The sequence below is a fragment of the Triturus cristatus genome, chromosome 6, assembly GCF_964204655.1.
Source record: "Triturus cristatus chromosome 6, aTriCri1.1, whole genome shotgun sequence".
In the NCBI taxonomy this organism is placed as follows: Eukaryota; Metazoa; Chordata; class Amphibia; order Caudata; family Salamandridae; genus Triturus; species Triturus cristatus.
The window spans coordinates 1,903,703,937-1,903,718,397 of NC_140589.1; the positions used below are offsets into that span (position 1 = coordinate 1,903,703,937).

The 14,461-nt window shown below is 48.2% G+C and overlaps 1 protein-coding gene across 4 annotated transcripts in view; it reads right to left on the minus strand.

Moving 5' to 3' along the window:
* LOC146822385 (uncharacterized) overlaps positions 1–12,181 on the minus strand; it is a 28,817-nt gene extending 16,636 nt beyond the window's left edge. Inside the window, exons 1-3 of one of the 4 annotated variants that reach the window (XM_085613470.1) lie at positions 12,049–12,181; positions 2,887–3,041; positions 2,680–2,746 (exon numbers count right to left, since the gene is read on the minus strand). The gene's annotated coding sequence lies outside the window, so the exon portion shown is untranslated. The remainder of the gene's footprint in view (positions 1–2,679; positions 2,747–2,886; positions 3,042–12,048) is intronic. The other 3 variants (XM_085613471.1, XM_085613472.1, XM_085613469.1) reach the window with 3 other exon arrangements.
* Positions 12,182–14,461: the final 2,280 nt, after the last annotated feature.

Below are 14,461 nucleotides of genomic sequence, written 5' to 3' on the forward strand. Positions count from 1 at the left end.
ACTGTACAAGAAGCTAGGAGGAAATACAACAATGTGAAAAATGCACTTCACAAGCAAGGGGTTCGTTATTCCATGCTCTAACCGGCTCGCTTAAAGGGTTGAACACGAGGGGCGTGTTAAGATCCTTGATGCCCCAGCTGCTGCAGAGTCTTTCTGTAAATCTATCCGTGCTAGATACCCCGCGACCAGTGGCTGTGACGAACCCGGGAGATGTGAGAGCCCTCCATCGACCTCTTGAGATGAAGCTCCGTGAAATGGCCTGACTTTATATTGAGAAACTGGGAATGTTGAAGATACAGACACCGTTGACAGACACTGTTGCTCACGATATTGCACCCAGCCAAAGTTAACGTACCCTACAACGGCGACTACACTATACTAGTGTACATAACTTTTCTTTTTGGGACTGTCGATGTCCGTGTTGTCACCACGCCTTCATGGTGTTTACCAACTCTTATTACTCAGGGGTTATGTTTTCTTTTTTAACCGGTTAAATGGGATTCATTGGATGTTCTTAAATCTGCTGTGGGGTGGGGGGGGGGGGAGGGGGGGGGGACTGTTAGAGGGTAACTTCATTGGGGTTGAAAGGTTAACTGACGATGCACATCACGTTTTTATACACAATGCCCTCATCGCCACATACGGCTCGGGCTTAAGGCCTGAGATACATCTCTATAAATCTGCTTTATAGTATGGCTAAAACAATGGACTTATCAGTCATCTCATGGAACACACGTGGCATCAATAACCAGTGAAAGGGAAGCAAGTTCTGTCTTATCTTAATAGACACTCCATTAAAAGTGCCTTTCTCCAGGAGACACATCTTCTCCAGCTCTCTGAGCACACCTTCACCACGGATTGGGGCACACACCGCTATTTTTCATGTTATAGCACATACTCCTGAGGCACCTGTATTCCAATCCACAGAACAATACCGTTCCTCTGTCATTTCCTCTACTCAGAACCAGGAGGCCGATATTTGTTATTGCAGGGAACACTCTGAGACTAAAGCATTTTGTTCGTAAACATTTATGCTCCAAACGCTGATGACCCCGGTTTTTTTCAGAGACCTCTATACCAGACTGGATGGTTTTGAAGTGAACCATCTAATAATAGACCGGACCTTAATATGCCACACCACCTGCGAACTGACTCCATTAGCACACAACCAACAGATAAACCTCGGGCTAGGAAGGTATTTAGGCATGTCTTTGATACTTATGCACTATATGACATATGGTGGACCAATCACCCCACTACTCCCAGCTTCACATTTTACTGGGTGCCCCGCTCGGTTTGGTTACTGTTAGATTAGTGGTTCCTGTCGGTCACTGCCCACATGTGGGTGTCTGAGATCACCGTGCTCCCACGGACACTTTCGGACCACAACCCTGTCCTTTTGAAACTCCGGATCCCACATGGCTGTTGCCTTTAATACAGCTGGCGATTCCATGGCGATGCGCTCTGGGACCAGGTGTTCCATAGTGAACAGCAAAGCTCCATTTTTGAATACTTTGAGATTAACACTGGAACTGTATCCGCACAGGCCACCCTGTGGGAGGCCTTCAGGGCATATGTCCGGGGGGGAGGGAGACTTGTGTATTTCCAAGCACGTGGGTATCCTAAGGGATATCCGCACACAACTCAGCTGAGTTCAGGGGAAAATAAGGGACCTGGAGCTTAAGGCAATAGCCGACGGGGATCACCAGTTGCATAAATGGGTGGTGCTCCTGGCCAAATACTGGGACTTAGCAGAAAGAGAAATCGAATACATGGGCAAACACTATCAAGTGCATCGATATGGAGAAGGAGAGAGATCAGGTTGCACCGTGGCACGTATACTGCACCCCAATTGGTCACTTAACTATGCGGCGGAGCTCCGAACTAAGGACTGGGAGACTGTCACGGGTGGGGAGCGCATTATGGCTAGATTCTGGTCATATTACCAGGAATTTTACCCTTCTCGTACCTCCTATGACCCCGATGCTAAATCTTCACATCTCGCAGACATCGCAGTGGGATGGCATCCAGACAGCCAGAGGCAATTCATGTGTGAACCGCTAACTTTGGAAGAAGTAATACAAGCAATTGATGCTTTAGATGGGTCCATTGTATCTGAAACAAGGGTTACCCTTCTCACAAGAATCCAGGGTATCAGTATTGTAACACAGAACAACAGATCCTGTGGCCTATGTGTCTGGATACTTCATAGGTAGGACGACCAATGGCAAATATTTGTGTGGGCGGTGAATGTCAGGAGAATCTGGGTCACACACCAGATGCTGTTATCAAAACAGACAATTTTACTGAGTGATCATATTTCTCACAAAAAATGTACACATATAAGTGCGCGGTTTCCCAAGTGAAATAGAACCTTATAAAGGGAAAGGGGTGTGACTGAGTGGTAAGAAGGTTTCTATGTATAACAAACGAGCACAATACAAAATGTTCAGATCATCAATCAGTCCTCTAGAACAATGCTACGGGTCTGTGAAAGTGGGTCGTTTATAGAGCGTGTTGATGACGTTTCGACCCCATGAGCATTGAGGGGTCTCATCAGGACCTTATGATATGGAACACCTGGAATAAAGTGATAAGGGAAAATGACTTGAACTGCCAAAACAGAATCGGGGGGGGGGGGGGGGTGAATAGCTCAGTTAGAGCTTATCTGAAAAATACCTGAGTCGTGCCATCGGACTGCCAATGTGCTCAGTGGAAAACACCAGAGGATTGAAGTGGCTCAAGACTGGAGTGAGAAAGAGAAGAAAAATGAATACTCACAGTGGGGCACAGCGGGCACCGTTAGTAAGATAGAGAAAATCAACAGTTGAGTATAGGAATTACATTGGATGACGCATGCAGATATATATTATCGGAGGTACTCACCCATGGTGAGGGGGAGTAGCAGTCATGTTCGGTATTTGCGTAAGGTCCCTCCAATCGTGGGATGGGGTTGGTTACCTCCCAACCAGGGAAAGTCCCACCGTGGTCATAGATACGAAGGGTCAGCACTGCACGGGCAGTAGTCACCTGATTCAGACCTATGTGAAAGGAGATATAGGGAGTGACCATCTCTACCACAATTGGGGTTGATAAGCTGTGTGATAGAGGTGGGGAGAAACAACCACAACCATCTCTCATGGGTAGGGGGGTCGTTAGCAGCTTAATAAACACAAACACCGTCACTGCAAAAAGTCATACTAATGATGTATAGAGGTATACGGTGAAAAGGGCTCTAAAAGTGTACAGTATCCATGAGCAGCGCAGCCGTTGAAGAGTACAGATCAAGGGATCCATATAGGCCCATTAATTGTATTTATTATGAGTAGCCTGCCCGTTGTCCACTTGTGGACGCTATGTGGCTGGTAAAACCATCGGTGGTGAGACAATTATTCAAAGGGGGAATGGAGGTCCGAGATCGCAAACCTCTATGTGTGTGCCTTTAAGCTAAAAAAAAAAAAAAACAATCACAACTCGGAGCATTGCTCCCAACCCGTTGTTACATCCATGTTAAAAACGCTCCCTACATGTAACCAGGCGACTAGCGTGTAGATGTCAGCCTCGCCGGTCGTGAGAGAGGAGGGCGCAATGAGTCTTTCTCCCCCGCAGAAGATGCTGCAATGAGTCGATTGCCAGAGCATGCGCACTTCTCACTAATTAGGAAGCAGCGCCAAAAGGCCCCTGTGGAGTGGTGCGTCACTGTCCATTGCAGTGTGGGAATGGGATAAATTCTATATGGAACCCAGAATTAAGAAAGCATAGAAAAATGAGTAGAGTTTATAGTAAAAAGTCTTGACCCATAAGACAATATTTGTATAAAAGAGTTTTGTCTGGATAGACGGAGCTGTGGTAAAATAGTTGGGGGAGGCGTGGGGCCCATATGTCTTATAAAATCAAAAGAAACACTATGTGTAGTTGTAGATTACAAAACATATACATGTTTAAAACATCGTCATAGAGTTTTCATATGATGATGACAGCCAGTGTGCTTGCTTAATCAAAATTTTGCATATTTCAAATACTTGGGTACTTTGTTTATAAGCAGGTTGTATGCAATTAGCATTTGTTATGCTTCTCAGACGGTGAATCTTCCGCTACAATATTGTGTTCACAGCATGTGACCAGAGAGTACAGCTATTTTTAGGCAGGTTGTGAAAACCAAGTATGAGCCATACTTATCAGATCGTAAATCTTCTGCCACATCGTTGGATCCATATCAGGGAAGAGGGGAAGAAAAAGGGGGAAAAAGAGGGAGTGAGAGAGAAGGGGAGGTACATGATGATTTGGAATTGTCCATCTGGTAAATGTATCTAATTGCTCAGAGTGGTCACAAAACCACACAATTCTTCAACGGTATTGAGTCCATGGATATAAGAATCCACCCGTCTATCCAGCGGCATTCTAGTCTTCGGAGAATCTCCAATATTACCACCTCGTTCCAGTATGGTGGCCACGTCGATCACCTGCCATTTGATCTCATCAGCAGTGGGGCCCATTGTCGGAATGTGTGTTGCCAAGGGTGAGTTCAGTACTCTGCATCTTATTCTGCTGCGATGTTGACTGACCCGCACCTTAATTGGTTGCAAAGTCTGACCAATATACATCAAATGACAAGGACAATTGTCCAAACCTAACATCTTGACTTTCAATAAAGAAAATGGTACATCATTCTATGGAACGATCGGACTTCATTTCTTCAGTCACATGAGGGAAAACCTCACACATCCCCAAAAATTAAAAAAAACGTTTGCGAGTAGAAGCTATCTCGTCTCGCATGTAAGCCCTGAAGGTTAGAATATTAAACCATCCAGTGGAGACAAGCACTGGCAAGTATCAATAGCGACGCATGAGACAGCAATTGAAGCATCTGGACAGACCGTGGCCCCTGGGCCCCGCCGCTGCCACCATGAACACAGTCAGGCGTTTTACAAGGAGCGTGGCAAAATAAGATCCGCCGTCCTGGGAATCTTTTATTGGACCATTAGAAGCAGCACAGAGCTAAGGCTACAGCCTCCGTATTCAGAGTGATGCCAGATGACATCAGCTCTGGAGATCACATAGGAGGCCTGCTTCTGGCCTATGAATATTTTAGAGCCTGCTTAACGCCGTCTGTAGGATGCCAGAGAATGGCACGGGATTAAGCCACCAAAAGGCTGCAAAATTTGGGATGACAGCGGGGTAACCAGGGGGTTTGGAGGGGAAATGGAGGCAGTTGTCAGGCCATGGGTAGAACATTGTGATGAAAAGTGAAGGGCCAGTTAGGAAAAATAATTTTGGTTTGGAGGTCTGGTGGGTGGTTTTCTATAACATGGGGAAAAGGGGTAAGGAGGGCTAATGTATGCGGGGGGCATAGAGGTACTAGGCAAACTGGGGCGTCACTGCTTCAGGTAGAGAGTCAGAGTGGGAAGTCAAGCTTGGGAAAAGCAGAAGTCTTTAACAAAGTGGGGTGTGGGGTGAGGAGGAGTAGTAGAAAGTTTTTAGCAAAATCAAATTTTACCACTGTACATTGGTTAGGTGCACGTTGCTCTGTGGTGAGATGTAGGCAAAAGAAACAAGCATTTACAATGCTATAGGTGTCGCAATTGGGAGTTTGCAACCTATGGCATTGTAAACAAGAGTAAACAAATAGAAAAAAATGGCAGGCCACTCTTTTTTTTCTATTTAATTACTTTTGCTACAATCGCGGCACCCGCGCTTTAGCTTTAACCATGTTAAAGTAAAGCGCGGGTGCCGCAATTGTAGCAAAAGTAAACAAATAGAAAAACATCTATTTGTTCACTTTTTCAACAATCGTGGCACTCGCGCTTTAGCTTAACATGGCCAAAGTGAAAAGAAAGTAAATAAATAAATAAATAATAAAAAGCATTACACAATATAAAAATTTTTTTTTTTTTAAAAGCGCTCGGGGTTTCAGCTGACAGGGCTTGGTAATGTGTAACGTGCTAATTCTTCCAGCAATAGTCAGAACGGCGATGCAGGGGCTCTAGAAGGGGTGAAAACCAACAAAGCCCCATTAACAACCGAATGGTCTTTTAAACACCTGTGAAGTACTGGGGGGGGCGGCTGTGTGTGTGCCCGGAAGCTGTTTCAGCCGGGACTGACGGGGGAGGGAGGGGGGTGTATGCACTGACCGCAACCTGCCAGGCCAGTGCACGACTCTTGCATCCCCCTCTTTCTCTGCCTGCCATTGCGCTCCATGCTTCTGAAAGGTGATAAAAAAAAACACGTGAATTTGCTTTTAAATGTCCGATCCTGCAGCAGCACACTTTCAAAGTCCAAACATGACAGAAACCCGCTTGAAGGCCCCATTCTCACGATTTTTTTTAATTTTTTATTTAAATCTCCCACTTTGCTCTTCTGAAATGTTGGCATGTATGCAAGTAGGCAGTAAATTATGCTCAACTGAGACCTCTTCAAATTGTCAGTGTGTGTCGTCCACAGTGTAATCATGTAACCCACGCACACGACACAATTTACAGCGGGATGCAAGGAGCCTGTTTTCGATTATGGAGCCCGCCTGGGCCATCGAGCGAAGCCAGGTGAAATGAGTGATAAATGTCTCTGCTCACCACCGGTACCGACTGTAGTAAATGGTGAGGTGTGATGCAGGCAGTGACTCTTTACCGCTTATAGTGCATTGGACACGGCTTTTGGATCTAAAACACAGGAAATCAGTGACGAGAGTGCACAGGGAGTTTAAAAATTCGAGCTCCGTCTCTTGTGCGTGCGGGGTGAACCACATAACTACACAAAAGATCTGAGACCTTTTTCAATTAAGTGCAGCGTGTTCACAATGTGAAAGCACAGCTTGAAGTTTGAGCAGCTCGGAGTTTTCAAAACCAGCACATTCAAGAGCGAATGGTCTGTAGTATTTCCTTAGATCACGGGGCGGACATGGAGCTTTGAACACTCCCAGCAATGGCAGGTAGGAGACTGGCTTCTCTCCTTCTTGCTTCTACCAGACTTTAACTTTATTCACCCTTCTGATCCTGCCCTCCACCCTTGGGCCTCTCGTGCTGAACCCAGGTCGCTCCCCCCCCCCCACGCTTGCAGTAAAGTACTCGGATTTCTTGTCATGCAGTTCTTGGCCCCTCCCTTCACACGTTGCTTGTCGTTTGTGCTTGATGGCTCCGTCTCTACTGTCTCAACCAAGTCTACATCAAAGCCCTTACTTTCCCTGTGGGGCTGTCGTGCATCCCACAGGCCCCCCCCCCCCTATTGCTTTCATTTTCACGAGCTTTCATTTTCACGAGCCTCTAATTTGTAAACCAGTGCCTGCACTACGCTCTTTTCTCCCCCCCCCCATCCCCCATGGCTCTGCATTTATTCCTTCACAAGCACCCCGGAATCGCAGGCCAGAAAAAGAAAACAGAAGGGGCAAGGCAGAGTTTGCTAGAAGGCAGGATTGCAGTGATATATTTACCACAAACTAAAATCCTAAGCCTTACTGTCTGCGATACGATATCACCAAACTCTTGCACTTGAAACTAGGAGAGGCTTTATATACTGTTCTGTGCAGCGCCAAGCATGAATTAAAAGCAGCACTGGGGCACTAGACTGAGAGGGTTTCTTTAAGTCAGGACAAAAGCCATCCATTAACATCTGCTACGTGATGCGACCTCACGCCGTCACAGAGACTATAGCCAGGGCCACTGGAATTATGGGATTGAACGTCTGCGGCGTTTTTCACTTAATATATATTTGCCGCATCTGCCGCATAATCCATCATCTGCTTCATAATACCCAGATTTTAACAAAAACAACATTTGTTTCTAGCTCAAACGGTTAAAAAAGTTACTAAAAATGCGACGATGCGTTTTGCTGCGCAGCGGAAGCCTCTTTGCAAAGCCGGACTGGTCACCTTTCTGTTGCTTATTGCTGTATTTGGATGTTCAACCTATACTAATGAGTTGCAACCAATGCCCACAGGGTGTCACCAAGCTTAAAAATGATGAAATAATGAATACAATTACAAAATGTGCTGCATTATGTTACATAAATTTGCTTTTTCTTGCTGCATAATTTACTCAACCTTGCCACATAACTGTGTCCGCTCTTGCCACATAATTCCAGTGGCCCTGGCTATAGCTCTGGTGTGACTGACAACAGGCGTGCCTGCAGCCATTTCAATATCCCACATTTTACCTAATTTACAACAATAACAGGGAAGTCTCTGAAAGCTTTTCTTGTCCCTACTACCCCCTGTACACACTATTAAAGTTAGGGTTACTAACAGTGCTCCTGTGCTGTTTAGAAACTTACTGTTGTTCTAGGTAGCTCTTATTAAAATGAGTTAACCTTTAGGTGAGCACTTCTAATCTTGCAAGATTAGGAAATGGAGGACCAGAAAAATAAAACACTTCCAGGATCACACAATGTGGCCAAGTGGTGGTGAGTCTGGGTTAGAGGCTCAGTGCCCTCATTTGAAGCTGATAAGCCACATTCCTACAAGAGCCTGGTGCACTGCACACTAAGATAAGGCAGGTTTGTGGAATGGTTACCTCAAATGTACCGGAAGGGGTAAATAAATAAAGGTGCAGGTATGGCTGGAGAGTGTGTTTATGCGGTGCATTGTAATGGGCTTTTTAAAAGTGCACAGAGTAAAGCGAACATAGTAATGTAAAGGTGTCCAAATAAATCCTGCTTAGAGTAGATAGGTTGGCGAGGCCCTCTGTTGCTTCACAGCAGCATGACTTGTGGCTGTCAGGCTGTAAACTCCTCTCTGGGCCTTGAAGTCTGTCCTTTGTGTTGTGCTGGTCTTCTCTACCCTATGCCCTGGATTCTATATTACAGCGTCATCTTGCAAGAGAGCGGTGCTTGAAATGGCACCACAGAGATATGGTCTGTGCCCCGAGGCATTGAGGGAGGATTGGGTTTTTTTGCCGTTGGAAAGTAATCACATGTAAAGCAAGTGAATACACTAAATGTAGAAAGTCCTATAGAAGCTAAGAAACTCAGAAAGAGCTAATGTTACAAACCTCTCTGGAGATGCAGCAGAACAAGTGAAATTGTTCTTATGCTGTGTGCTTTATATCAGAAATCACAAAATGCCAACTACAGGGTGTTCCTTTCAAGCTGCCGCAGACTATTTCTGTAGGATGTTTAGATAGAAGTCTCTGGTGCAGGAAGGATTCAGGATTATTGAGTTTTCCACATGCTCCGAAGGGCACTTCATTCCCTAATAATGCTTCTAGGACTGCCTGAGTAATGTTGGCAAGACTTCTACAGGATAGGCCCAAGTGTGACCCTCCCCCGCCCCCACCCACCCCAATCTTGCCGTTATGTATCACAATGTCACAGATGGAGTCATCCAAATGAAAACCTTACACACTTTCAGAGATGATGCTTTGATCCAGTGGGACTGAAATCTGAAGACCCGCCCCTTAGTAAAAAAGGAATTGTCTCCTACCCTTCCCAGGACCGCTAAAAAAGTCATGCTTTCCTGGAGAGGACACTCCAAGCTAGACACAATCACAGATCGCATTCATATCCACCCCTGACTATTGCCTGAATCTCAAATGCTTTTCGGGAAGCAGCTTGGTTCTAGCCGATATGTGTCTGCAGGAAGTGCACGGCCCAACCAGTCAAAGGAGCTGCAGGAACGGTCCCGGAGCTTTGCCAACAGGGGCACCCCCAGTGACACCATCACCAGTGCAGGCCCTGTGGGGCTGACCCCTCCGTACAGGTCGGTGCCTCTCCCTTCCTTTACACGCCACTGCGGGCCCCGGGGGAAGTGAAGGTCGCAGACCAGTCTTCCCCCGGGGAATTCGCGCAACGACCGGAAGGACATGGTGGGGGTGGGATCATAGGAAGGAGAGGGGCGGGAGTTGGGAGGGTATATAGGTGTCAGGAGAGGAGGATCCGGCCTCTTCCTGACACCTGAGCACCACCGGGAGGGAGAGAGAAAAGTTTGTCCGCCCACCCACCCTACAGACATTAAGCGAAGGGTTGGGATAGATTTTGGGCTGAGCGTGCCAGTTTAGGGCAGGGTTGCAGAGTAGAGGCGTCACGGTACTTTGGAGGGGTGGGTAGTCACATACGGGCGGATCCACCCCTCGGGAGGGGAGAACGGTACACAGGTGACTGATAGCGGGCGCGGGAAGCAATGACCAATGAAGGAAATTACACTGAGGATGCTTGGAGGGCAAGTGATGGGGAGAGGAAGGAGGTCACCGAGTGAATGGGGGAAGAGTCTAACAGGTGAGATGGTTTTGAGAATGGATGAAAGGAGAATGAGTCGGTATGGGTTGGGGAAAGTATATTTATTGCATTTATGTACTGTCGAATAAAGTCTAAATGATTGCAACCATGTCCTAATAAAATGGCCTTTTACACTTCAAGTAACAGCGTGGAGTGTGGTTCTTGCGCGATGGCTGATGCTGGCGTTTGAAGGGAGAGGCACCGCATGCGCAGGGAGTTATGACGGGGTGTGCAGGGAGGGGTGCCAGTTCATGCTGAGGTGGCTGTGGCACTGGCAGGGTGGTGCCACAGTTTGTATGGGCAGGGAGAGGGGCAGAGGTGCGCTTTGGTAGTTAGAAGTCCAGATGGTAGGTATGTGCAGTGAGCGGACCGGGAGTAGGTGGATACAGTAGGAGGCTCGGTAGACTGTGTGTGCAGTGAAAGGCTTGAGATCAGCCAGTGCACGTGTTCTGCGAGAGGCTCCGGATTAGGTGTACTGTGAGAGGATCCGCAGTAGACTGTGTGTGCAGTGAGGTTCTTGGGATTACACGCTGAGGATGTGTGCAGTGAGAGCCGCAGGAGAACAGTGTGTGGCTTAGAAGCAGGCAGTGCGTGCACTCCGTGCAGTGAGAGAGCATGTCATAGCACAGGGAGGGGCTCCGACTCTGGAGCAGATCATGTGTGCAGCGAGGGGCTCTTGAACAGATCTTGTGCAGTGAGGGGCTCCTGGGTAGATCATGTGCAGTGAGGGGCTCTCGTGTGCAGTGAGGGGCTCCCGAACAGATCGTGTGCAGTGAGGGGCTCCTGGGTAGATCGTGTGCAGTGAGGGTTCCTCGTGTGCAGTGAGGGGCTCCTGGGTAGATCGTGTGCAGTGAGGGTCCCTTGTGTGCAGTGAGGGGCTCCTGAACAGATCGTGTGCAGTGAGGGGCTCTCGGTTGCAGTGAGGGGCTCCTGGTTAGATCGTGTGCAGTGAGGGTCCCTCGTGTGCAGTGAGGGGCTCCTGGGTAGATCGTGTGCAGTGAGGGTCCCTCGTGTGCAGTGAGGGGCTCCTGAACAGATCGTGTGCAGTGAGGGGCTCTCGTGTGCAGTGAGGGGCTCCTGAACAGATCGTGTGCAGTGAGGGGCTCTCGGTTGCAGTGAGGGGCTCCTGGTTAGATCGTGTGCAGTGAGGGTCCCTTGTGTGCAGTGAGGGGCTCCTGGGTAGATTGTGTGCAGTGAGGGGCTCTCGTGTGCAGTGAGGGGCTCCGGACTCCGGGCCCGACCTTTAACAGCAGGTCTGCCGAGTCCTGGGGTTCAGATAAGGGACAAGGCTCCCCTGCACCTGTGTCGTGTCCTTTGAAACCAGGACTGCGGGCGCCTTCTTCCGGCAACAAACCCCCCCCTGCCGGAAAGAGGAGCTGCGGCCAAACACACTAAAGGGAGAGGCACTCCCGGGCCAGAAATTAGAAGGAGTGCGGCGAGTGTTACCCCCCCCCCTCCCCCCGCACAGCCCTGCCCTGCCCCCGCCCCTGCCCATTGCCCTGAACGGCTCCACTCACCGCGCCCTGGGACAATTCATTATCGCCCCCTTTGAAACCCATTAGTTTTCCCCGTAGGTAAGGCAACGCCTCCTCCGCCCCTTAATACCAGCCGCCACGAGCACCAGTTACATTACACAAGGGTACATTTATTTTTGTTAGGGGGAGGGTAAGAGATTTGCCCAGAATCACAGGAGATGGAACAGACGCCGAAACTCCAACCTGGTCTCCCAGCTCCAGAGTCAGCTACTCAGGCCCTTACGCCACAATTACATCGCAGACAGAAGGGGGAACAAAACCCCTCTCTCTCTGTACCTTCCCCGGCTCCAGTCCTCCCACACCGACAACTCACCTGCAGCAGATCACACGGCGCGCTCACTTCACGCAGCACTTCGAGAATGAAAGTAAGTAACTCCATGGCTGGCATCCAGGGCATGTGTGGTCGCCCACCCCCACCCTGCCATTACCAGTGACGTCAGAGTGTGGCATGGGGAGGGGTCAGACGGGGGCAGCCTCAGCACACCTTCCAATCACCTCCACCCAAAACGGTGGTAAGAGGTTTCAGGACGGAGGGATAAGGGGCGGAGCCTACAAAAAAGTTTGTCGTTATTAAAAAACAATTAAGGAATTAGCGTTTAGATGTTATTAAAGATACAATGTATACATTAAGGCAGATCTTCTAACACGCCCCCAGCCCCCCGCACTCTCTGATTGACAGGCGTGAGTGAGCCCGGGTCATTTCTAAAAGAGAAACAGAGATATGTTCGGCGGCTGCTCGGGGGGAACAGAGACAAGAAAAGCTGAAAACAGACCCCAGAGAGCGCTCCCTCTCACAGCTGCAGCTCTGCCACGGGCAGTACAATACTCCTGGCTGTGAGAAGAGGATACAAACAAGCATTGGCGCTGTGATTACAGACTGTAAAGCATAGCTGCCAAGGGTTCAGATTGCTGTGTGTGACATTTTCATAATTTCAGTGCAATTGTGAGTGACATTTCAATGACTACGAGTGACACTTTCCTGCGAGCAAAACCGAGCAATGAAGACGATTGAAACATATAAATATTAGAAATTAGACCCATCTGAGCAACAAGAAACTCTAAAAAGATGGTAAAACTGCTGCTGCACTCCAGAAATGGAAGGACGCAAACCAACCTGACACATGGACCCCAGACAGGCCACTTGTTACTGGTCGGAAGTCTTAGCTTCTGCTCCAGCGGGAAAGGGTACATTTGCATATCCTCCCTGCGTCACAGACCCGTCATCACACTAACTCATTCACGCACACATCCATTGGTGGGGCCCATAACACCAACACTCATACGTCTCACTCGAATCTGCACACACTAACTCATTCACGCACGCATCCATTGGTGGGGCCCATAACACCAACACTCATACGTCTCACTCGAATCTGGACACATTAACTCATTCACACACGCATCCATTGGAGGGCCCATAACACCAACACTCATATGTCTCACTCGAATCTGCACACACTAACTCATTCACACACGCATCCATTGGAGGGCCCATAACACCAACACTCATATGTCTCACTCGAATCTGCACACACTAACTCATTCACGCACGCATCCATTGGTGGGGCCCATAACACCAACACTCATACGTCACACTCGAATCTGCACACACTAACTCATTCACGCAATCATCCATTGGTGGGGCCCATAACACCAACACTCATACATCTCACTCGAATCTGCACACATTAACTCATTCACGCACGCATCCATTGGTGGGGCCAATAACACCAACACTCATACATCTCCCTCGAATCTGCACACATTAACTCATTCACGCACGCATCCATTGGTGAGGCCCATAACACCAACATTCATACGTCTCACTCGAATCTGCACACATTAACTCATTCACACACGCATCCATTGGTGGGGCCCATAACACCAACACTCATACGTCTCACTCGAATCTGCACACATTAACTCATTCACGCACGCATCCATTGGTGGGGCCCATAACACCAACACTCATACGTCTCACTCGAATCTGCACACACTAACTCATTCACGCACGCATCCATTGGTGGGGCCCATAACACCAACACTCATACGTCTCACTCGAATCTGCACACATTAACTCATTCACGCACGCATCCATTGGTGAGGCCCATAACACCAACACTCATACGTCTCACTCGAATCTGCACACATTAACTCATTCACACACGCATCCATTGGTGGGGGCCATAACACCAACACTCATACGTCTCACTCGAATCTGCACACACTAACTCATTCACGCACGCATCCATTGGTGGGGCCCATAACACCAACACTCATACGTCTCACTCGAATCTGCACACATTAACTCATTCACGCACGCATCCATTGGTGAGGCCCATAACACCAACACTCATACGTCTCACTCGAATCTGCACACATTAACTCATTCACACACGCATCCATTGGTGGGGGCCATAACACCAACACTCATACGTCTCACTCTAATCTGCACACATTAACTCATTCACGCATGCATCCATTGGTGGGGCCCATAACACCAACACTCACGTCTCACTCGAATCTGGACCACTTGTTACTGGTCGGAAGTCTGAGCCTCCATGCTGGCAACAATACCGGGGTGAGTAATAGAAATGTCCTTCCAGGGAAGGGTTCATCTGGAGCCCTCCAAAGCCATGAAAACCGTTTTCATGAATTCAACTGAAACAGCAAAGCTTTCAAAGCTCTGACATTTATTCCTGGATTATTTCAGTCATATTGCGTCA